Here is a 25166-nt window from a genome sequence, read left to right as displayed (position 1 = left end):
TGACATTTTGAAAAGTGGCAAATGATGAATAAGGCTAAAACATATGGATAAGGAAAACCATGGCCACAGTGTTGAACAAAAAAAGTAAAACACAGCAAACAAAGTAAAGTTAAAAAATTAGCAAATTAAATAATGAATAAGGCGCAAATTAAAAAAAGTAACCATTAGAACCATTTTTGCACTTGATGTTTCACATTGGTTGGCCAGCAGGGGGCAGAATTTGTATTTAGCATACAACATTGCACCTTAGGATAAGTGGCTGAGTCAACGTGCTGCTGGGTGTGATTTCTGCCCTGCAGCTCGGATTCTTTCCCATTTTTATTAACAGCAATCACAATATAAAAAAACAATAAATGTTCATGATGTGTGAAAACCAAATATTCAATCACAGAGTGAACGTCCTGTTATAATAGATTATGGAGGAAATCACAGCAATGCTGCTATTACACATGTCAGAGTCACTAACTTACAGTACATAGCACTGCTCCAACCCAGACACGCTGCCTATAGCCGACAGAGGGCAGTCTCTATGCAGCTTACATCCTGGTGATAAGGACTTCGCCAGGTTCCTTATTACTATGCAAATTGGATTTAAGTGTCATAAAGATTTAATTTTTTTTTTCAAACTTACGGATCGTTTGTGTCTGTATCAATCTCAAACACGTGGGATAATTAGTTTGCCATGTGAGCTCAATTAAAGGAAAACGACTTAATAAGTATATTACACATTATTAAGCAGGCCACAGATTTCAAGCAATATGGGAAAGAAAAAAGATCTCTGTTGCTAAAAAGTGTCAAATAGTGCAATGCATTGGTTAATATATGAAAACATTGAATATTTCACAAAAACTTAAGCGTGATCATCGTACTGTGAAGACATAGAGCACAAACAAAAATGACAAAAATCTTGGCACTCAATATGTGAAATATTCAGACACTTTTATTTCATGCATCCAGACAGAAAGGTTTAAACATTTTCGGTCCATCATAGGACCTTCATCAGAAAATTCTCTGGTCCGTGGTCTGGCTGCCCTGTGTGGAAGACGTCTTCCACACAGGGCAGCCAAACCACGGACCAAGGCTTCACCAGCGCAATTCAATTCTAGAGGTGGTGTACCCACTGCTATCAGCGCTGTCTTCACTCCTTATTTTAGTGACCCTGGAGGTCCCTTTTCTGAAGCCCTACGCTGTACAGCTGCCTGTTCTAATTTTGGACGGCACAGTCCACATACGCTTTCCAGACGCCAGCCATTTAACATTTTCACTGGCCATCCAGACTCTCTACTTTGTCCTTCTTTTGGCTACCATTGCAAGGATTTATTTCAGTAAACGAGATTTTTCTGATGAAGGTCCTATGCTGGACCGAAAACGTTTAAACCTTTCTGTCTGGATGCACAAAATAAAAGCGTCTGAATATTTCACATATTGAGTGCCAAGATTTTGGTCATTTTTGATTGATGGGTTGGATACCTGACTTGAGCACCAACAATCAAACTATTCCTAAGTGCCGTGCTCTCTTTACAGAGCACAAACAGGTTCATGCAGATAAAGGCATAAGGAGGAAGGTTTCTGCCAGACAAATCAAATTAATAGATCAGATGCTAAAATACCCAGGGCTGCCACCAGGAATTTGAGGGCCCCATATTGGACTTTAGACTCCACCCAGGCTCCACCCCAACTCCACCTCCACCCTTCCACAGTCCAACCACCCACTTTGGAAAAACTCCACTTCTGCACCACATCCTCACCAATCACACATTAACAGTTCCCATCGAACACCAAATCACATACAGTGATCACCAGTGACACTATAGCCAGGAACTCTGTATATATTGTCAGTGTACAGGCAATACAGGGATCACCTTTGACATTATACACAGGAGCTCCGTCATTATTTGCTGTCCCCCCGTCTCCCACCCCCAATCCATCATTATTTTCAGTCCCCCATTTGGTTCCCCATCCCCATCCTCAATCCATCATTATTTCCTGTCCCCCACCCCCAATCCATCATTATTTGCTGTCCCCCACCTTCAATCCATCATTATTTGCTGTCCCCATCTCCCACCCTCAATTCATCATCATTTGCTCCCACACAGACATTTAATTAAATTTATTAGAAAAAAAAAAGAAAACGTTTTTCATACTTGCCTCTCATATGATCCCCTGCAGCTTCACTGCTACTATCATCCCGGCGAGTACACAATGATGTCATCACGTACGTGCCATCACCAGCACATCCCATAAGAGGCGGACAGACTTCTTTGGAGCTGCAACAAAATTGGTAATTACGGCACTTCTGTGGATGGTGCCCATGTAGGATCCTATCCCATGTAAAGCGTGTAGAAAACTTGGCACTCAGGTAAATGTTGTAAGCAGATAATTTTATTGTGTGCAGGCAATCCAAAAATAAAGATGACGTTTCGGTCCTACAATGACCTTCATCAGTCAGACAGATTGCAGTGTGCACTGGGTTACAGGCAGAAACGATTTGTTATTTTCTGATGTCTATTGTATGGTTTAAATAATTATATACAGTAGGGAAAATAAGTATTTGATACACTGCCGATTTTGCAAGTTTTCTCACCTATAAAGAATGGAGAAGTCTGTAATTTTTATTATAGGTAGTGGTACACTTCAACTACGTCCCTTCTAAAAGGTTATACCAATATAAAAAACTGAAGTCACAGCCTTTAGGCTTTTAGGCAATGTCTGGGTCTATACATATAAGTGTCGATATACAGTAGTAACCTCCTGATCTGCTATAGTATGGGGGGAGTTTTATAAAGGGCTGTGGACCACCACTATGGTGTTAAAAAAATCGAATTGTGTTACAGAAGCCTTACTTGTCTAGAAACTGGCGTCGTTTTGCACTTTTTTGTCTGATATTTACTATAATTTACCCTAAAATTGAGGTGAATGATAATGGCGTCTGCGTCTCCTCATGTCCGGTGTTATTGTGTCCCACAGACGTAAGTTCACAAGATGGCGATGGCTCCCAGTCTCTTATGGGGTCTAATCTGTTTATTTTTTCATACAAAAAGATTGACCTCAGCACCTCTGGATTTTAAATGGAAACATTTATAAGCTGAGTATATTTTTTTAGTCACAAAATTAAATGATATACAAGGAATGTTGTCACAGGAAAGACTCACTGTGCAGCGGAGGCCTCACTGACCAACGCAGACTGATCCCCCATAGCAGGGTTCCCCAACTCCAGTCCTCAAGGCCCAGCAACAGCTCATGTGTTCAGGATTTCCTTAGTATTGCTCAGGTGATAATTGCTTCACCTGTGCAATACAAAGGAAATCCTGAAAACATGACCTGTTGCTGGGCCTTGAGGACTGGAGTTGGGGAACCCTGCCCCATAGCAACCACACATCAGCTTCCAGTTCAGCTGAGGAAAAGTGAAAGCTGTGCTGTGATTGGTTGCTATGGATGACCAGGCCCTGTTATTGCTGCCTGGACACTCACACACACATCTTATTATATACTTACCTAAAATTGTCCGTTATTCACTTCAGTCCGGACCTCCTCGAATCCCACAATCCACCGCGCCGCACCAGAAGTATGCCGACCACCATATTGGAATATCCAGGTGATGGATATTCCAATATGGCACCCGCTGATGGTACCAGGCCGCCGGGACACCCACGCCGGACCCCCCCGCCGCTGCTGCTGGACCTGCCACTGGACCCCCACCAGGACCTGCCGCCGGACCCCCGCCAGGACCCGCGAAAGGATCGCCGCCAGGACTCACCGCCGGACCCCCGTTAGAACCCACAGCCGCCTGACTACACGTGCCAGATCCCGCCGCTGCCTGCCCACCCACCTCCGTGCAGTCACAGCCGGCAGGAAACACTGTGGCTTGAAGACTGTGCTGGAGATGGGGTGCGGGCACCCTCTGGTGGCGCCACACCTAATCTCCAGCATAGGCCGCAAACCACCGTCTTTCCTGCCGACTGTGACTGCATGGAGGTGGGTGGGCAGGCAGCGGCGGAACACACCCCCCCACACACACACATTGACCTCCCGATGCGATAGCATCGGGCCCACATCTAGTATATACTGTATATGTCCCTATTTAATGCTTTCTACATCATATTTATCATGTTTGTGTTTACACCCCAATACAAAAATGACTACCTCCAACATTCATAAAAATTTCACCTATGCATACATTACACACATAGGGCTTTGTTCACATCACATTTTAGAGCTTCATATAACGCATGTACCAACAAAATATCCTACATTATGTGACAGATGGCAAGCACAGCCATATGCCATTATATCAGGCCAGTTTCACATATCCGACATTCACAGCCCAAGTACAGACGGCGATGTCGGGACCGATAGCTTCATATATGCCTATGAGGTTGTGGAGTTTGAGTTAGGTGACCCTTACCTGGTTTGATCAGTGAATGTTGGACATGTATGAAATCTATGTGGCGCCCCCTGGAGTATGGTCGCCACAATGGCATTGCCTTCCTCCAGGGAGGGTGATGTCATGCTTGGAAGCAATGAAGGGTCTCTCTAACAGTTAATCATTTACATGCAACACGTTCCCACTCCAGGCCAGCAGAGGGAGCTCTGAACCAGGATTGGGGGAGGAGCGCGCTCTGAGGGCCAGGAAGGGAAATAGTAGTTAGTGTGAGGAGGGCAACGTGTGTAGACACGTGGAGAGACGCTGGAGGTTGAGCTGAGGATAGAGAGCTCCCTCCCAGTGAGAGCACATGATCTGGAGCCTGGTCTCCACGGTTGTATGGATACTGAAGGTCCTGCAACAGAAACCAGAGGAATAGGAAGCTGTAAATTCTCTATTCCCACCTAAGACTCGGAGGCACCACAGCGATGGGTGAGCCAAGAGAGATAGAGGGCTACAGCTGTCTGCCATATGAGGTAAGAAGGAGGTAAGACACGAGATAAGGAGGAGCTTCAGTGTAACATAGTACTGGATGTGCCTCAAGCCAGCGCTAGGAAGGAGACTACACAACCCATCTGATAGAGAGATCCCTGAGTTGCTTCCAGGCTAGCCTGCTCCTGTGCCATGTGTAACAAGGACCCTGGACTGCGTTTGCCAAGTAAAGGTAAAGAAACTGCACCCTGTTGTGTCCTTGCCTCCTTCCTGCAACATCCTCAGCACTGCTACATCTCTGTGCCAAACACTGCACCCTCTTCCTAAACATTCCGCTACACTGCCCTGGGACCAACAGCACTACCTGTGGAGGGCTACAACATCATTGCTGCACTACACCATCTGTCCCAGAGGATCTGTCTGCAGCGTCAGCTTAACACCTCCCTTGCCGAACTCCACTGGCGGCGTCACGAATCACTTATAAACTTTATTCCCAACTCAATCCCTTTTACATGGGTGCCCAGGGCCACGGACTGGGTCACCGCTGCTGTGACAATCCCCTCTGAGAGACTGGCCCGGAACCGAGTACCCCACAGCCCTGGGAGGGCGACCCCTTTTGGCGTCATGAACAGGATCACGGAGCCCAGTGTCACCGGGTCCTGTGTGCCAGAGACTGTGTTTGGCGCTATAGACTGTGCGAAATTGGCGCCATTGCCGCCATTATCCCGCTGATTGGCGCGCGTGGGAAGAAAAGGGGGCAGGCCTTCGTGGGCAGAGCCAGCCGAGAAGCGCAAAAGGAGAAGAACGCATGGGAAGTGAAAAGCTGAGTCCTGCAGTTCCGGCGTCCCCTGATCGAGCCGAGTAGCGGCATCCAGTAAGCCAGCGCAACCCCGCGGCCTGGCTCACGTTAACTAGGGGGGAGAGAAAATGTCTGAGGACAACGCCAATGCAGCGGCGGGCGCTCCCGCAAACCCCTCAGCGCCACGAGAAGTAGTGCCCACCGCAGCGGTCCCCATAATGCCGCTGTCCATGCCCTACATACCGGGAGCGGCCTGGCTACCGCAGTACTCGGGTGAGTCACATACCCTGAGTGAATTTAAAGAGAGACTGTGCAGTTTGTTTGAGGTGTATCCTCTATCTGAAAGCCAGAAGGTGAACATCCTGATTGGGCAGCTAACAGGTGCAGCACAGAGAGAAGTAAAAGCCTGGCAGGCCACTGATAAAGAGACTGTTAAAAAGGTTTTGGCCAAGCTAAAAAACACCTTTGATACTCGCACCACAGCTGAAATCAAGATGAGGTTCTTTGGATGTAAACAGAAAGTGCAGGACAGTATAAGAGACTATGCTCTTAACCTGCAGGAGGCGCTGCGAGCCATCAAGCAAATTGATCCTGACAGTGTGAAAGAGGAAGACAAACTGTTAAAGGAGCAGTTCATTGAAGGACTCCTATCCAGTACCCACAGAGCACAGCTGCGCATCATAACCCTACAAGACTCTGACCTGGACTTTGCTGATTTCAAGGACAGGGCTAATCGGGTACTGCAGGAACCAACTGTCAACCGTTCAGCGCCCCCTAGGCGCCCGGCGATCACCTACCACCAGGAAGCAACATCTTTCCCTTCCATCCCAGTGGAGGCTGATGCACAGACTCTGGATAAAGATCCAACTGAAGAACTGCGTCTTCAAGTCCAGGAGTTGACCAAAGGTATGGCTGCACTTACTAAAACCGTGCAGTCCCTGCAGGTGTCCTCCAAGGAGAAGATCCAGCTTGCTTCCAGTCCAGAGGATGTTCCGTGGCTCCGGAAAAGGAGAACCCCGCCACTCCGAGGGAGGAACAACGACCGCTATGACCAGGACGGACGTCCCATCTGTCGTCATCTTGCAAGATTCTGTCCTTTAAACGAGTAACCCCTGGGGCAGAGGGCCAACCCCCAGGAGTAGGACCACAAGGCCCAAGGAACTGGCGAGCCAAGTATGTTGGAGGGAGACCGATCCTTCCAGTGGTGATTGACGGCATCCCTATGAACGCTTTGCTGGACACTGGCTCCCAGGTGACCACTATGCCCTATATCCTCTACAAGCGGTATTGGGCTGACTCTGAGCTCACCCGTGGCCCCAGTGATGAACTAACAGTAGTTGCCAGTAATGGTCAGTCTTTACCACAAGTGGGATGTAAAGAAATTACTGTTAAAGTGGGGAGGGTGGAGTTGAAATCTCAAGGTCTGATAGTAGTGGATATTGATCGACGAGAATGTAATCCCATGATGACTCTTGGTACAAATGTAATTGAAAATTGTCTTTCCGAGGTTATTGTCTTGTTGCAACAGGTGGCTGAGACTGCTGGTTCCAGTGAACAACGAGTCCTGCAGAAGGAGATCAAGGCCCTGATGCAAAGACAGCAGGTAGATCTCTGGTGGAGAAATTGGCAGTGTCAGAGTGAGTGATGCTTTTCCCATTGCAATACCCCCCAGATGTGAAATGTTGATTTGGTGTCGGGCAGCTATAGGTCTCAGAGGAAAGGATTACCAGGCATTTGTAGAACCAGTATACTCTGATAGCAGGCCCACTGTCCTGACAGCCAGAGGGGTGGTTGATGTATGAAAAGGGAGAGTACCTGTACGCCTTTTGAATTGTGGGGAGGAAGAGGCCACAATACCTCGGTATGCCACAGTTGCTAAGCTGCTCACTGTCAGTAATAATGCAATGCAGGCAGCAGAGCCCTTGGTCTCTTCCGACCAGGTGGAGGACAATGGCTCTGTAAAGCAGCTGGAGGAGTGGTGCCAGCAACTGCAGGTGGGGACTGACTCTACACCTTCATACCAAAAAAATGGGGTTTACAGGGTGACCCAGGAGTATGAGCGGGTATTCAGTAAACACCCCCTAGATTTCAGGAAGGCAAAAGGGTTCAACATCATATCCCCACTGGAGATCATCCACCCATAAAAGAAAGATACCGGCCTATACCCCCAACAGAATACCAATGTGCTAAAGGTATGCTGAGAGAGATGAAGGAAGCATGGGTTATCAGAGACAGTTGTAGCCCATGGGCAGCTCCCATCGTTTTTGTAAAGAAAAAGGATGGTACCATGAGAATATGTGTTGATTACAGGAAAATTAACAGCATTACACATAAAGATGCCTACCCATTACCTAGGATTGAGGAGTCATTAGCTGCGCTTAAAACTGCTAACTACTTTTCCACCTTAGATCTCACTAGTGGGTATTGGCAGGTTCCCGTGGCAGAGGCAGACAAGGAGAAAACAGCATTTACCACACCAATGGGTCTCTGTGAGTTCAACTATATGCCATTCGGGCTCTGCACTGCCCCAGGAACATTTCAACGGCTGATGGAGTGCTGCCTGGGACACATGAACTTTAAGACAGTCCTCTTGTACCTTGATGATGTCATTGTTTTCTCCAAGACCTATGAAGACCATCTGGAGCACCTGGCTGAAGTGTTTGAAGCCTTGTCCAACTTTGGCCTGAAAGTGAAGCCTTCCAAATGCCACCTCCTGAAGCCCAAGGTACAGTACCTTGGTCATGTAGTGAGTGCAGAAGGTGTGGAACCAGATCCTGACAAAGTCATCTGGGACTGGCCAAAGCCCAGTAACCTCCATGAAGTACGCCAATTCCTCGGACTGGTAGGCTACTACCGAAGATTCATCAAAGGCTTCACTGAAATAGCCACCCCTATGCAAAATCTTCTGGTGGGGCAATCCAAGAAAGCCAAACAGAAGAATTCCACATTTGAATAGAATGAGGAACTGGAGAGGTCCTTCACCCGACTGAAGATGGCTCTCACAGGAGATGAAGTTCTGGCCTACCCAGATTATGACAAACCATTTGTGTTGTATACTGATGCCAGCAACGTGGGACTGGGAGCAGTACTGTCACAGGTACAGAATGGCAAAGAGTGATCTCCTACGCCAGCAGGAAGCTTCGTCCCACTGAAAGGAACCCTGACAACTACAGTTCCTTCAAGCTGGAGTTCCTCGCCATAGTCTGGGCTGTGACTGAAAGATGTAAGCATTACCTAGCTTCAGCCAAGTTTACCATCTTCATGGACAACAACCCGTTGACTCACTTGGAAACTGCAAAACTAGGTGCACTGGGGCAGCGATGGATGACTCGGCTGTCTAACTATGAATTCACCATCAAGTACCGAGCAGGGCACAAGAATGCCAATGCTGATGTGCTGTCCAGAATGCCTAATCTGCCAGATGCAGGAGAAGACCCTGAGGCTCTTGAGGAAATAAGAGTTGCCTCCCTTCCACAGGCCACTTGCGGCCCAACGTGCTCAAGGAGTGAGAAACAGATGGTCTGGCTTGAAAGAGGTCACCCTAAATCCCTTGCCCCATCATGACTGGGCAGAAACTCAGGATAATGACCCCGCAGTCCACCTGGTGAAGGAGTTACTGTCACAAGCTGACTCACGCCCAGAGTCGGATGCTCCTGAAGAAACCCAGCAGTTGTGGAAGGAAATAGGTCAGCTGTTCATTTATGAAGGAAAGCTGGGTCGGAGGAGTATTAATGCCTGCACTCATGAGCTGGTCTAGCAGGTAGTAGTCCCAAAGAGAGAGGAATCAATGGTCTTGGAAGCATACCACAATGGAGCTGGCCACAGCAGATGGAAGAAGTTGGAAGCATTGCTCTGGGAGATGCTGTGAGTTCATTTTTCCCTTCACTATTGAGGTCTGATGAACTCCCTCCTCTAGTGAAGGAAGGTAGTGAGACTGATTACCAAACACCTGGGCAGCTAGATGATGACTGGGTGGCTGGAATTGAGGACTGGATATAAGGCTGCCGACGCCTGTCTTCCTGGCTGGTGATTTTCCTGCTGGATTCTTGGAGACCAGTCTGATTCCTGCATCTCAAAGCTAAGTTTTTCTGCTCTGCTTTGTACTCTTCAGTTTTGTTCTTGCTTTGCCTTGTTTTTTGGGAGTTCTGCCATCCCCGGCTGGGGTGAGCTGAATTCCATTTTTGTCTCTGATCTGTTGATATTTTGCTCTGTCTTCAGAATATACCTGAGTGCTGATATAGTCATAGAATCATAGAATCATAGAATCGTGGAGTTGGAAGGGACCTCCTGGGCCATCTGGTCCAACCCCCTGCTCAAAGCAGGATTCGCTAAATCATCCCAGTTAGATGTCTGTCCAGCCTCTGTTTGAAGACTTCCATTGAAGGAGAACTCACCACTTCTCGTGGCAGCCTGTTCCACTCATTGATCACTCTAACTGTCAAAAAGTTTTTTCTAACATCTAATCTGTGTCTCCTCCCATTCAGCTTCATCCCATTGCTTCTAGTCTTTCCTTGTGCAAATGAGAATAAAGTTGATCCTTCTACAATGTGACAGCCCTTTAGATATTTGTAGACAGCTATTAAGTCTCCTCTCAGTCTTCTCTTTTGCAAACTAAACATTCCCAAATCCTGCAACCTTTCCTCATAATACAGGGTTTGCAGACCGGTCACCATTCTGGTCGCTCTTTTCTGAACTTGCTCCAGTTTGTTGATGTCTTTTTTAAAATGTGGTGCCCAAAATTGGACACAATATTCCAGATGAGGTCTGACCAAAGAGGAGTAGAGGGAAATAATTACTTCACGTGATCTAGACTGTATGCTTCTGTTAATACATCCTAGAATTGCATTTGCCTTTTTTGCTGCTGCATCACACTGTTGACTCATATTCAGTCTGTGATCTATTAGTATACCCAAGTCTTTTTCACATGTGCTGTCACTTAGCCCTATTCCTCCCATTCTATATATGCTTTTTTCATTTTTATTGCCCAGATGTAGTACTTTGCATTTCTCCCTGTTAAAAACCATTCTGTTAGTTGCTGCCCACTTCTCCAGTTTATTTATATCTTTTTGAATCCTCTCTCTCTCTTCTCTAGTATTAGCTATCCCTCCTAGCTTTGTGTCATCAGCAAATTTAATCAGTTTACCCTCAATTCCTTCATCTAAATCGTTGATAAAGATGTTGAACAATACAGGGCCCAGGACAGAGCCCTGTGGTACCCCACTTGAGACATTCTTCCAACTGGATGTGCAGCCATTTACGACCACTCTTTGGGTCCGATCACTAAGCCAGTTATGAATCCACCTAACAGTTGCCTTGTCCATTCCATACTTAGTCATTTTTTCAATAAGGATTGTATGAGAGACTTTGTCAAATGCTTTGCTGAAGTCAAGATATACTATATCTACAGCATTTCCTTGATCCACCCAATCAGTAATACCGTCATAGAAGGAAATTAAATTAGTCTGACATGACTTATTAGTTACAAACCCATGCTGACTCTGTTTAATCACTTCATTCTTATCCAGGTATTGACATACATGTTGTTTAATAATTTGTTCAAAGATCTTTCCTGGTATAGAAGTCAGACTCACCGGCCTATAGTTGCCTGGGTCCACCTTCTTCCCCTTTTTGAAGATAGGAACAACATTTGCTCTTCTCCAGTCTTCTGGCACTTCTCCTGTTCTCCAAGAATTTTCAAAGATTATGGAGAGTGGTTCAGAAATTTCTTCTGCTATCTCCTTCAGTACTCTGGGGTGTAATTCATCTGGACCTGGAGACTTGAATTCATTTAGGTTAGCTAAGTGTTTCCTCACTATCTTTCTGTTTATAGATATCCTGGATTCTTCTATTCCCTTAATAGGACAGTGAATAACAGTTGATGTTACATTTCCTTTCTGAGAGAAAACAGATGCAAAATAGGAATTTAAAAGTTCAGCCTTCTCAACATCCTGTCTTACCATTTCATCATTTTCATCCTGTAAAAATCCTATAGCATCTTTGACTTTTCTTTTACTTTTGACATATCCCCAAAATCCTTCATTATTGCTTTTGACATCTCTTGCAAGCCTCAATTCATTTTCAGCTTTAGCTAATCTGATTTGTGCCCTGCAGGTTCTGCAGACAGCATTATATTCTTCTTTAGATATGCCTCCCTCTTTCCATTTTATAAACATTTTTTTCTTCCTTTTTAGCATGTGCTTAAGTTCTGTGTTCATCCATCCTGGTTTCCTTAAATGCTTCCTATTCTTCCCTCTTTTCGGAATTGTTAACAACTGTGCTTTGAGAATTTCATTTTTCAAAATTTCCCATCCTTCCTGGACATTTTTGTCTTTAAGGATATCCAGCCATTGGATCCCTCCAATTCTCTTTCTGAATCCCTTAAAATCTGCCTTTCTGAAATCTAACCTTGACGTCTGAGTCTTCACAGGTCTTCCGCCTCTAGTTATCCAAAATTCTAAAATAGCATGGTCGCTACCTCCTAGGGTCCCAGCCACTTTTACCTCCTCAACCATTTCCTCCCTGTTTATAAGGATTAGATCCAAGGTAGCAGTTCCCCTTGTTTTCTCCTTTACCTTTTGGAAGATAAAGTTGTCAGCAAGAGAGGATAAGAATTTCCTTGACCTGTTAGTTTTGCCTGAGAGAGATTCCCAACAAATGTCTGGATAGTTGAAATCTCCCATGACAACTATGTCATATTTTTTGGAGAACTTGGCCATTTGATGCATAAAGAGTTCATCCATATCTTCAGCTTGCACAGGCGGCCTGTAGTAAATGCCTACAATGGTGTCCTTTCCATTGTTCTGTCCTTGTATTCTTACCCAAACAGTTTCCACAGAACTCCCAGTCTCTGAAGCTTCAATCTCTGTGCAGATATACGCATTTCTAACATACAATGCGACACCCCCTCCTCGTTTATCAAGTCTGTTTCTTGCAAATAAGTTGTATCCTTCTAGTCTTGTATTCCAATCATGTGTATTGTCCCATCAAGTTTCAGTGATTCCAATGATATAATATTTCTTTTCCTGTGTTAGTAGTTCCAATTCTCCTTATTTGTTGCCCATGCTTTGTGCATTAGTATAGAAACATTTTAGTTTGTGAATGGTTTCTCTTTCTCCAATATTTTTATTAATTAGATTCTTTCGTCTTTGTTCTTCCTTTCCACTTCTAATAGCAGAGTTCTCAATAGCATTTGTCAGGTGTATGGCTTTTTCTGGTCTTTTGCTTCCCTTCCCATGTTGTTCTAGTTTAAAGCTCTCCTTACAAGTGTAGCAAGGCGACTTCCAAATACCTGCTTTCCAGTCTTCGTAAGGTGCACCCCATCTCTAGCAAGTAGTCCATCGTATAAGTAGTTCACTCCGTGATCCAGAAATCCAAATCGTTGCTGACGGCACCATCGACGTAGCCAGTTGTTCACCTGCAGAATCTTATTCCACCTCCTTGTTCCATGGCCATCCACTGGGAGGATGGAAGAGAAGACCACCTGCGCTCCCAGTTCTTTCACTTTCTTGCCTAAGTCTTCAAAGTCTCTGCAGATGGTTTCCAGGTTGTTTCTTGCGGTGTAATTTGTCCCCACATGTAGTAGCAGGAATGGGTAGTCATCTGTAGGTCTGAAGAGTCCTGATATCCTGTCAGACACATCTTTAATTTTTGCACCTGGAAGACAGCACATTTCTCTTGAAGTTATATCCGGTCTGCAGATAGCGGCCTCTGTTCCTCTCAACAGGGAATCCCCCATGACCACCACTCTCCGTTTCTTCTTCACAACATTTTTGAAGCCTAGCGACTTCAGGGCCTGTTTTTCCTATCAGTCGGTTGACTCATTTTGATAGGGTTTTTGCGGATGGCAGACAGCAGCTTTCCTATCCTGTCCTATGTAGTTAGCTTGGGCCCCATCATTTGCTCAACCTATCTTTCTATCTGTGTTAGTGTTTTCATCTTGCTTAACCGTCATTTTATGTTGGGGGCTGCCTATTGCTTTGGGGTCTGCTCTGGGGCAGTTTAGTTTTCCCCTTTCTGTCTTTAGGCTATATAGTTCTCCGGCTGTGATCGAGGGGTCTAGGGCACCGTAGGAACCCCCCACGGCTACTGCTAGTTGTTGTGGATAGGTTCAGGGGTCTGCAATCCGATAGCTGCCAACCTCTCTGGTTTTTCTGGACTTAGCTGCTATTCCTCCTGCGGTGACTCATCATAACAGAATCACCAGCCATACCGCAGATCCTAGGGTACTCAATAGCAGGAGAGAATTGTAAAAAAAAAAAAAAGAAAAGTGTCAGAATTTTTTTTTTTTTTTGTGTGCATATTTTTTCCTCTATATCTCTGAGGCCGTAGGGGGAATTTTTCTCTCAATGGAGATGAAGCAATTGTCTGATCGTGTGGAGCAGCTCGCTGCTGAAGTGCGGGGAATTTCCGCCTATCTTGCTCATTCACATGCTGCTGAACCAAAGATTCCTTCTCCTGATGTATTTTTGGGGGATCGGTCTAAATTCTTGAATTTCAAGAATAATTGTAAAATATTTTTTGCCTTGAAGCCTAACTCATCGGGGAACTCCGCGCAGCAGGTTAAAATTGTCATCTCTTTGCTGCGCGGCGATCCCCAGGATTGGGCGTTTTCTTTGAAACCTGATGATCCTATTCTGAATAATGTGAATGCATTTTTTCAAGCCTTGGGGTTGTTGTATGACGAACCTAATACCATTGATCAGGCTGAAAAGACCCTGCTGGCATTGAACCAGGGTCAAGATTCTGCAGAATCGTACTGTCAAAAATTCCGAAAGTGGGCGGTGCTTACTACCTGGAATGATAATGCCCTGGCTGCTCTCTTTCGGAAGGGTTTGTCAGAAGCCGTAAAAGATACTATGGTGGGATTTCCTGTTCCCTCTGGTCTTGACGATTCTATGTCATTAGCCATTCAGATTGATCGGCATTTGCGCAAACGCAAAACTGCACGAGAAGTGTTGCCACTTGTTGAACAAATGTCTGAACCTATGCAATGTGATAGAGTTTTGTCCAGAGAGCAGCGTCAGGAGTTCAGAAGGCGTAATAAGTTGTGTTTTTTCTGTGGAGATGCCTCGCATATTATTTCTGTCTGTCCTAAACGAGAGAAACGCTTTGCACACACGTTTTCTGTTGGTGGTGTTCAACCTAAGTTTCTTCTGGCTATTATTCTGATCTGCTCCCTGTCCACATTTTCCTCCAAGGCTTTTGTGGATTCGGGAGCAGCTCTAAACCTAATGGACTTGGATTTTGCTAAACGTTGTGTATTTCCGATGACACCTCTGCGGACGCCTATCCCTTTGAGGGGGATTGATGCTACTCCTTTGGCAAAAAATAAACCTCAGTTTTGGACCCAGGTGGTAATGCGGGTCGCCCCAGACCATCAAGAAAATTGCAGATTTTTGGTGTTGCATAATCTGCATGATACCATTGTTCTGGGGTTTCCCTGGTTGCAAATTCATAATCCAGTTTTGGATTGGAAATCTGTGTCTGTGGTGAGTTGGGGTTGTCGGTGTGCCTTTAGTGAGGCTCCGGTGTTTTCCACCTCTCCTCAGTCGCATGATGTTCCTGATTATTTGGCGGACTTTTATGATGTATTTAGTGAGAATGAGTCAGTTTAGTTTTTCCCCTTTCTGTCTTTAGGCTATATAGTTCTCCGGCTGTGATCGAGGGGTCTAGGGCACCGTAGGAACCCCCCACTGCTACTGCTAGTTGTTGTGGATAGGTTCAGGGGTCTGCAATCCGATAGCTGCCAACCTCTCTGGTTTTTCTGGACTTAGCTGGTATTTTGGTTTTTCCTCCTGCGGTGACTCATCATAACAGGGAGAGATTCTACTGGGCTGGTATGAGGAAAGCCATTGAAAAGTGGTGCCGGGAGTGTGGACAATGTAACCTGCGCAGAAAGGATCAAAACAGCCAGAGAGCTCCTCTACAGCCAATAATAACCAAACAGCCACTTGAGTTGGTCGCCCTGGACCATGTGAAGCTGGTCCCAAGCCGCTCAGGCTACATCTATGCTCTTACCATCGTGGATCACTACTCAAGATTCCTTGTAGTTGTGCCTGTCAAGGATCAAACAGCCAGGACTGCAGCCAGAGCATTCCAACAGCACTTCTGTAGACCACATGGATACCCTGAGCAAGTGCTTACAGATCAAGGTCCCGCCTTTGAGGCAGAAGTGTTCCAGGAATTCTGTAACTTGTATGACCACAGATTCCTCTCCTCCAAAGGCAAGATCTTCAGTAGGTCAATCACTACCTGGTTCATCTTCTCACACATGCCATTGGTCTGTGGGTGGTACGGTGTTGTCCAGATCCTAAGGCTAGGTCATCAGTGCTAAAGTAGAGGACAACCAGTTGAACAGCTGATATTTCTGGAACCCCTCCGATCGCTATCTGTAACAAATGCAGGGCTGCAGTCACACTGCGGACATTCATGGTCTGGGTACTCGGGTCTCTTGACCAAACTCAGTAGTTGTATAGACATATCTGAAGCTTTTGACTTTGGGTAAGTAGGCCTGAAGCCGATCTGGATATTGCAGTCTTTACTCAAACCGCAAATTTTCGATCTATTCAGGGTCACCAACTGTCTGGAAATTCCAGGACAGTCTGGAAAAATAAGCTGAAGAAACTTATACAGTTTTTTTTTACTGTAGTTATCATTATTTTACAGTCTACAGTGAATGCAGCTTATTTATGTGTTTTACTCATTTATATAGAGCCATTATATTCTATAGACATTGTCATCGCTGTCCCCATTAGGGCTCACAATCTACGCGTACATTCCGTATCAGTATGTCTCTGGAGTGTGGAAGGAAAACGGAGTACCTGGAGGAAACCCACGCAAGCATGGGGAGAACATACAAACTCCTTGCAGATGTTGTTCCTGGTGGGATTCTAATCCAGGACTCCAGCGCTGCAAGGCAAAAATGCTAACCACTGAGTCCTCATGCTGCCCTAGCTTATGTCTTCATATCAGAATTATGGGTTGTGGACATTATCACTTATATTCATAATTTTTATTATAGTTTTCGAATGTGTCCGTAAAAATATTGCCTGTCTGTGACTCTTTATTTAGCTGTTAAAAAAATAAAAAGTCAAGTTGGCAATCCTAGAGCAATGTATGAATCTGGCCTAATAATCTAATTGTGATTACTTTGTATCTGTCTTTAAAGAAGTTTTTATCCTCTTAATATATTGCAATCATCATACTATATAGCACTGTGTACTTACAATTGGTCATTTTGCCTTTCTACCCAGCTAATTCTTCTCTTTTCACTGCTCTATGGAGAAACAGGAAGTCTCTTTTTTCTGGAAAAATCATTATCAGTATCAGCAGATTCTTGACAATAATGTGCAAGAATCAGTGACGAAGTTGAAGTTACGCAGGGGATGGATATTTCAGCAAGACAATGATCCAAAACACCGCTCCAAATCTACTTAGGCATTCATGCAGAGGAACAATTACAATGTTCTGGAATGGCCATCCCAGTCCCCAGACCTGAATATCATTGAACATCTGTGGGATGATTTGAAGCGGGCTGTCCATGCTCGGCGACCATCAAACTTAACTGAACTGGAATTGTTTTCTAAACAGGAATGGTCACAAATACCTTCATCCAGGATCCAGGAACTCATATATAAATAACTAGAGGCTGCTATTTTTGCAAAAGGAGGATCTACGAAATATTAATGTCACTTTTATGTTGAGGTGCCCATACTTTTGCACCGGTCAAATTTTGTTTAAATGCAGATTGCACATTTTATATTAGTACAATAAACCTCATTTGAATCCAGAAATATAACTGAGTCCATCAGTTATTAGATATATGAAACTGAAATAGCTGTTGCAAAAACCAAAATTGTTATAAAGAAAAAAGGTTAACATTAATAGGGGTGCCCAAACTTTAACATATGACTGTAAATAATGCGCCATTTTCCAGTAGGTCACATCTCTCTTCATCTCATATTCATAGGGGTCTTCGAATATGCCTCTTTTTCGCTTATCTTTATCTATCCATTTTACTTGTAACCTTTCTTATAAATACATTTCCTTTGTAATTAAATCACTGATGAAGACCAGGTCCTTGCTAGTAAATACAGATTTACATAATTATTATTTATTAAATTGACTTAGAGCAGTTGACATCTGCTTACCCTGACATCTCTAGTGACGAGAGAGCATGACCAAAGGTAGTGCTCCAGACTGTGGTCTGAGACAGTGAGAAGAGCTGTGACTATGATCAGCAACGCCATGGATTGAGACTGAAAAAGAGATGTCACTCAAATATTACGATACCAGCAAGAAGAGAAAGTGTATTTTCGGAACAAGGTGTGACCTATATAGAGAGACAGTACAAGGTGTGCCATGATAGTTGCCTGGAAACACAGAATGGCAGGGCTGAGTTTGTTATTGGCAAGAACTACCTGCTAATAAAGTGTAAGACACTGTCCATGATACTCTGCAGCCACAAGCTCCGGGTATAGTAGTATAACTACCAAGCTCTGAGGTGTAACCATTGTGAATTGTGCCTACGTACCAGGGTTGCCGACCATCCAGATGTTCCTGGATAGTCCATAAAAATAAGGCATTTTTTGCCCTGTCTGTAAAAAAAACGAGGCGTCCTTGAAGCTGAAGAAACTTATACAGATTATTTGGACTATAATTATCAGTTTCCAGTGAATGCACCTGATATCTTCATATCAGAATTACGGGCTGTAGACATGTATCCCTTATAATAATAGTGATTTATTATGGTTTTCCAATGTGTACATAAAAACTATTGTCCATCCGTGATTTTTTTCATAAGCTGTCCAGAAATAATAAAACGTCAAGTTGACAACCCTACACTGTGACCATTAATTAATTTCATCAGGGGCTATGACCGCTATCACTGCCTCATCATGAAATCTGACCAGATGGTTCACTGTCATTTTATATACCAAGCTTGAAGGATTAAACACTTTTGAAAAGTCCAGATACACAACAGCCAGATTACAGTTCAAAACAGTAAGAAATATTGATGACAACAACCGATACTTCTCCCATCACAATATATCCCCACAGGGTTGGTCAGCCAAAAGAAACGAAAAGAACCCAAAGGCAAATATTTTCAGTTTAAAGTGTTATATATATATATCTTGTTTCCGTATTTATGTATAACAATGCAGATTTACCACCTAAGACTTCAAGAAAGCTGGGTGACATCCCATGCCGCAACTGTAATGGCAGTCTTTCCAAGAGACAGAGATAAGTAAGAAATGACTGATGAAGAGTACCACTCCCATCTTTAGATTATTGTTCCTTCTGATCAAGTGTATGTGATAGTGCATGAGTCAGACATCATACCTTACATTCCTCTGCCAGCAGTTATGCTGCGCTCCTTGTGAGTCTATCATCCTTCTAGTTACCTTGTGTTATCATTGAAGGAGAATGTGCAACCATTCCACAGTGGCATCTCTCCCGAACCTGCCTATAAGAGTCATTACCATCAGCCATGTCTGTCAGTCTGCTGTGCTGGGTCTGAGAGGATAATTCTGGGCAAGAGGACACAGGACAGGTGAGTGCCACAATGGCTGATACCACAAAGACAATGACATGGTGCAGCTTAAGCCGTCGCTCATGCAAGGTTTGTGGTTGGTTTGCAGCTAACCAGGGGTAACAAGTAGTCATGGGCGAGAGTCTCCATCAGGGTCCAAGATTTGAGCTCGCCATACAAATATTTCTGCCGTTATCCGAGCTCTCATTCAGCCAACAAATGTCTCTCTTGATTCTCCAATAGAGATAAATATTTGGAGAAAAAAAGAGAAAGCTGCTGACAAACGGCTCTGGCAGCGGCCTATCACCTCAATATCAAAAAAAATCTGATAATGAAACTGCCTGATCCTTATCCCGTCCAACATTATTAGTTGGGGAAAAGTCATGAGGCCCTCATACATTTTAGGCTGTTTGACTATCCTGCTGGGGTTCGGCTGATTGTAGTCTATTGTGTATGTAGATCATTATTTTCATTATTCTGCTCTTCAGACCTTGGCCAGGACAGGTCGACTAGTTTGCTTCTCCTCTAGGCATCAAGTACTTGGTTTGCATTTGTTGTAAACTCCACACTCCCACAACTTAACCTATAAAAGACAATGGACAACTAGCTAACTTTCCCTTTACCTCTTTCTCTTCCTGCCATCTTTAATGTACTTTGTGTTTCAATTCTTCACTCTTTGCAAAATCCCTGCCTGCTGACTCTGATGGCTGCTTTGTAGTTTACACCTAAAAGATGAAAAGTGATCCTTCTAATAGCTGACAGATTTGTTACCATTGTGTTCTGTCTACACAATAATGACATAGGCTGGATACAATTGTAGAAACACATCAAAAGGATTTCACCTTCTGGATGTGAACGATAATCTACATATTAACGTAAGGGAAGCAGAGATCTTACAGTGAAGAATTGAAACACAAAATCTTTCAGGAAGTATTAGAGCGTTACATTATGCAATGATTCAGCCTTATTTGCATAACTCATCACGTCTTGGGTGAATTCTTATAAATGCAACAGAACATTCTGTATCACTGCATGGGATCACTATATGTAACCGGTCATGGTATAGCGGTACGCTTAGTGAAGGTGACATCAGGTAGTACGATGATAACTATGTAGGTTACTAGTGGAATTATCAGTGACTTTCTTGCAGAGCAGCACTTATTCATTCTGAAGGGTGTGATTGGAGAACATAATAAGAGCTTAGTGAGTTACAGAATATCAAGTCTATGGAGAATCGTACATTATTGCTCCTGATTATGTTCTTTTTCGTGCTCTTCAGTTATGACCCATCTAGTAAGATGAAATTACACGTGATCCTCCTTCCTAAGGGTACCGTCCCACACCAGCGATCCTGACAACGATGCGACCTGGTAGGGATCGCTGGTGCGTAGCTACGAGGTCGCTGGTGAGATGTCAAACAGTCAGATCTGAACAGCGACGCAGCAACAATACAGAACGATACAACGGTCGTTGGGACCCTGTCTCTCAGACCTGTAGTATTGAGGTCATTCGTCGTTGTCCCTGTCAAACAGCGATGCATGCTGGCCAGCGGGACACCAGCAATCAAAAAATGGCCCAGGACATTTGAGCACGATCAGCGACATCGCAGCAGTGGCCCGATCGCCGCTATGTGTCACACATAGCGAGATCGCAGGCGAGATCGCTGTTGCGTCACAAAATCGGTGACGCAACAGCAATCTCGCTAGCGATCTCGCTATGTGAGACGGGGGCTTAACCCTTGTTGAAAACCATTCCCCAATACTGTTCTATTAAGGTTCACAGGAAACGAGATATCTAGCTAGGGATTGGTGCTCCTCAAGGGCCCACCATCAGCTGTATGGGCTGCCTACCTCTAGTGATGTACCCTATTGTTTTAGCGAAATGTACTGTTAATTCATTTCCTTCAACAAATAACTACAATGGCATGTAAAAGTTTGGGCACCCATGGTCAAAAGTACTGTTATTGTGAACAGTTAAGGAAGTTGAAGATGAAATTATCTCTACCTGAAGTTAAAGATGACATATTTCCTTTGTATTTTAAGCACAAAAAAACTGTCATTTTTTTTCATTTTAAAATTACAAAAATGAAAATAGGCCGATGCAAAGGTTTGGGAGATTTGTGTGCTCAAATAACTTTGTCCACTGTTTCAGACCTTAATTGGCCTGTTATGGTTAGGCTTGTTCACTATCATCGTTAGGAAAGGCCAGGTCATGCAAATTTCCAAGCTTTATAAAAACCCAGCCTCCTATATCTTTTTGCCAAAAAACAGCAGCCATGGGTTCTTTTAGGCAGCTGCCTAGCACTCTGAAAATGAAAATGGTGGAGGACCACAAAGCAGGAGGCTATAAGAAAATAGGAAAGCGTTTTCAAGTTGCTCTTTCCTCAGTTCTAAATGTAATTAAGAAATGGCAGTTATCAGGAATAGTGAAAGTCAAGATAAGGTCTGGAAGACCAAGCAAAATTTCAGTGAGAGCTGCTCACAGGATTGCTGGAGAGGCAACTCAAAAACACGGCTTAACTGCAAAAAAACATTCGTAATGATTTAGCAGACTCTGCAGTTGTGGTACATTGTTCTACTGGTCAGAGGCACCTGCACAAATATGGTCTTCATAGCAGAGTAATCAGATGAAAACCTGTGTCCTTACCATCAAATTCAGAGTCAGAAGTATGCAAAAGAACATCTAAACAAGCTGATGCATTTTGGAACCAAGTCCTGTGAACCGATGAGGTTAAAATAGAAGTCTTTGGCCACAATGACCAAAGGTGTGTGTGGTGAAAAAAGGGCACAGAATTTCAGGAAATGAGCATCTCACCAATCATTAAGCATGGAGGTTGATCAATCATGGTTTGGGGTTGTGTTGCAGCTAGTGACACGGGAAACATTTCTCGGGTAGAGGGAAGAATGGATTGAAGGAAACTTTGACAAATTCTTGATGCAAACATAACACCATCTGTAAAAAACTGAAGTTGAAAAGAGGAAAAAGATGGCTTCTACAAATGGATAATGATCCCAAATACACATCAACATCCACAGTAGACGACCTCAAAAGGCGCAAGCTGAAGGTTTTCCAATGGCCCTCACAGTCCCATGATCTTAACATCATTGAAAATCTGTAACCTCAAAATAGCAGAGAATGCAAGATGATCCAGGAATCTGACAGGACTGGAAGAATTTTCCAAGGAAGAACGGATGAAAATCCTCAAACAAGAATTGAAAGACTCTTGTCTGGTTATAAAAAGTTTTTACAAGCTGTAAACGATGCAGGGTGCCTAAACTTTTGCACCTGCCCAGTTTCCTTTTTGTAATTTGAAAATGTAGAATATGAAAATATACAGTATATATTTTTTGCCTAAAATACAAAGTAAATTTGTCATCTTTAACTTTAGGCCTTTTATTGATCATTTCACCTTCGACTTGCTTAAATGTTCACAATAGCAATAATTTTGACCAGGGGTGCCCAAACTTTTACATACCACTGCATAAAGTGACTGTAATCATAACTTTTCTCTAGGGCTCCAAAGAAGCACAGTGAAAGCCATGATGTATAAATTATGTAATATATGGATCAATAATACTGAAACTTATCCATTATCTCACTAGTAATATTCTAAAAAAGTAGACAAAACATGCAAAAAGAGACAGGGAAAAATGTGATTTAATGCAAAGCAGCAAAAGGAAACCAATTGCAGACAAAGTGGGAAATGGAAGCTGCTGTAATAATTTTATATATAATTAAAGACAACAAAAAACCCTTGAAAATATATCATAATGTCTGGTGTAAAGCAAATTCCAGTAGAAACATCATACAACAGTCATAGTTGGTGGTAGTGAAATAATTGGTGTGGAGGACCTGCTGCTTTTTGAAAGAATCGTAAATTCTACACTTGACCATGTGCTGTTCATCTGTCAATAACCTGAAGGGTAAAAAAAATAATAATCCACAACACATGTGAATGACTGTGGGAAGTGCAATGGCAGGGATGTGGTGGCAGCACCCCAAACAAGCAGCGACTGCATTGATATACGAAAATATGTCTGAACAGCTGCCTAAAACAAAGAAATTAGTTTTTTATTAGGGTTTTCAAATTTTTCAAAACTGCCCAAGTGTAAGTAATGTTACACATTAAAGATGCAACTTTGACTACTCTTTGAAAAGTGACCGAAAAAAACCTTTATGGTAGATGAGAGTTTACTCACTATTGTTAGATTGTTGGTACTTCCCAACAGTTGAACTCTCACCTTCATAAATTTTTTTATATATATATATAATTGATAGGTCATGATTCAAGTAAGAACATTCCTATAAAATAATAATTTAATAGAGAGAAAGTATGGTAACTTCAGCATATGACAACTATATATTTGGGTTGGCAGGATGGGCTAGAGTCGTGGCTTCTTTGTAGGATTTTTTTTATACAGCTGAAAAGCATCATCAGACTCCTTTATAGAAGACCTGAACTGTATTGTTGAGTTGGTCTAGTGAATTAACTCGCCAACCTGAGTTATTAATACATGTTGTGGGTGATGGCCCTTTAATTCGTGTAATTTGGGCACAATTTTTAGGTGTTGGCACATTTTGTGGTAAGTCTCCAGGTATTTTTAAGCTGGAGATAGTGAGATGAGCAGAGTCCTTAATGGGGAGAACGGTAAAGAATTAGAGAATCAACTGTGTTCTAAACTGAATTACTGATATAACCTAGTACTATAACCACCAACTTAGATGCCTTCTAATACTATAACCACCGTGTTAGATGCCTTCTAGTACTATAACCACCAAGTTAAATGCCGTCTAGTACTATTTCCACTAAGGTGCTTTCTAGTACTATAACCACCAAGTTAGATGCCTTCTAATACTATAACCACCAGGTTAAATGCCTTCTTGTACTATAACCACCAACTTAGATGCCTTCTAATACTATAACCACCAGGTTAAATGCCTTCTTGTACTATAACCACCAACTTAGATGCCTTCTAATACTATAACCACTGGGTTAGATGCCTTCTAGTACTATAACTACAAAGTTAGATGAATGTAGTATAAACACCAAAGTAGATGCCTTCTAGTACTATAATCACCAAGTTAGATGCTTTCTAGTAGTATAAGCACCAAGCTTTGAGCCTCCTAGCAGTGTAACTGTAAAGTTATGTACCTTCTATTTTGATAACCACCAAGCCTTCAGACTGTTCCCGTTATTGTAGTCATGGCCAAGCTCAGTGTCTCAGTTATGTGTGAAAAGACTTGTTTCTGCTTTGTAACCACAAAGTTCATGGACTCCAGGGTTATCTGCCTCATCCTTAGTAAAGTCCTTTAAAAGTAGCCCTCCTGTATCACCTCAGCATGCTCAAACTGAAGTCATGTTTGCAGTCTTGTTATCTGTAATTTCGAGCTGATCTGAGTTTGCCAAAACTTAAAAAGGTTGTTCACTAGTTTTACATTGATGGCCTATCCTCAAGGAAAGGTCGTCGTCAATGTCTGATCGGCCGAAGTCCAACACCCGGCACCCCCGCTGATTATCTGTTATAGATGGTGGCGACACAGGCCACCGGCCCGAAGTACCTGCTTGTGGAGCTGGCTGTCTACTTGTAGTGGCTGCTGCAGGGTGCTACACCTCCTATTGTTTTGAATAAGAGGCGTATATGCAATACCAACCCTCATCCACTAAAGTAAATAACCAGCTGCCAAGTAAGTACTTCCAGCCAGCGGACGCTGCCAACCAATAACAAGTGATCGGCGGGAGTGCCGGGTGCCGATCAGATATTGATGACCTATCCTAAGGATAGGCCATCAGCGTAAAAGTAGTGGACAACCTCTTTAATAACTCTAATCCATAAGGACTCATAATTGTCATATGTTCACCAGGCCTAAAGATGAGTCAAGCATCCATTTTTTTCCTGTTCCCTGAAATTGGACCATTTTCGGTTTCTTGAATCTGATTTTCATCCATTTTTGATCAGTGTGTTACTTCTACCATTTGTCTG

General features: G+C 43.5%; 1 protein-coding gene across 8 annotated transcripts in view; it reads left to right on the top strand.

Moving 5' to 3' along the window:
* Positions 1–19018: 19018 nt before the first annotated feature.
* Positions 19019–25166, top strand: part of LOC141048683 (uncharacterized) — an 80923-nt gene continuing 74775 nt past the window's right edge. For 5 of the 8 annotated variants that reach the window (XM_073544518.1, XM_073544520.1, XM_073544523.1 and 2 more), the window contains exon 1: positions 19020–19206. The gene's annotated coding sequence lies outside the window, so the exon portion shown is untranslated. Of the gene's footprint in view, positions 19207–25166 lie in introns of all 8 variants that reach the window. The other 3 variants (XM_073544522.1, XM_073544524.1, XM_073544521.1) reach the window with 2 other exon arrangements.

Source organism: Dendrobates tinctorius, unplaced genomic scaffold (assembly GCF_039654945.1).
Source record: "Dendrobates tinctorius isolate UK_male_01 unplaced genomic scaffold, ASM3965494v1 ptg000138l, whole genome shotgun sequence".
Taxonomy (NCBI): Eukaryota; Metazoa; Chordata; class Amphibia; order Anura; family Dendrobatidae; genus Dendrobates; species Dendrobates tinctorius.
The sequence above is the reverse complement of the archived record's forward strand: the minus strand, read 5'-3'. Positions and strand labels throughout refer to the sequence as shown.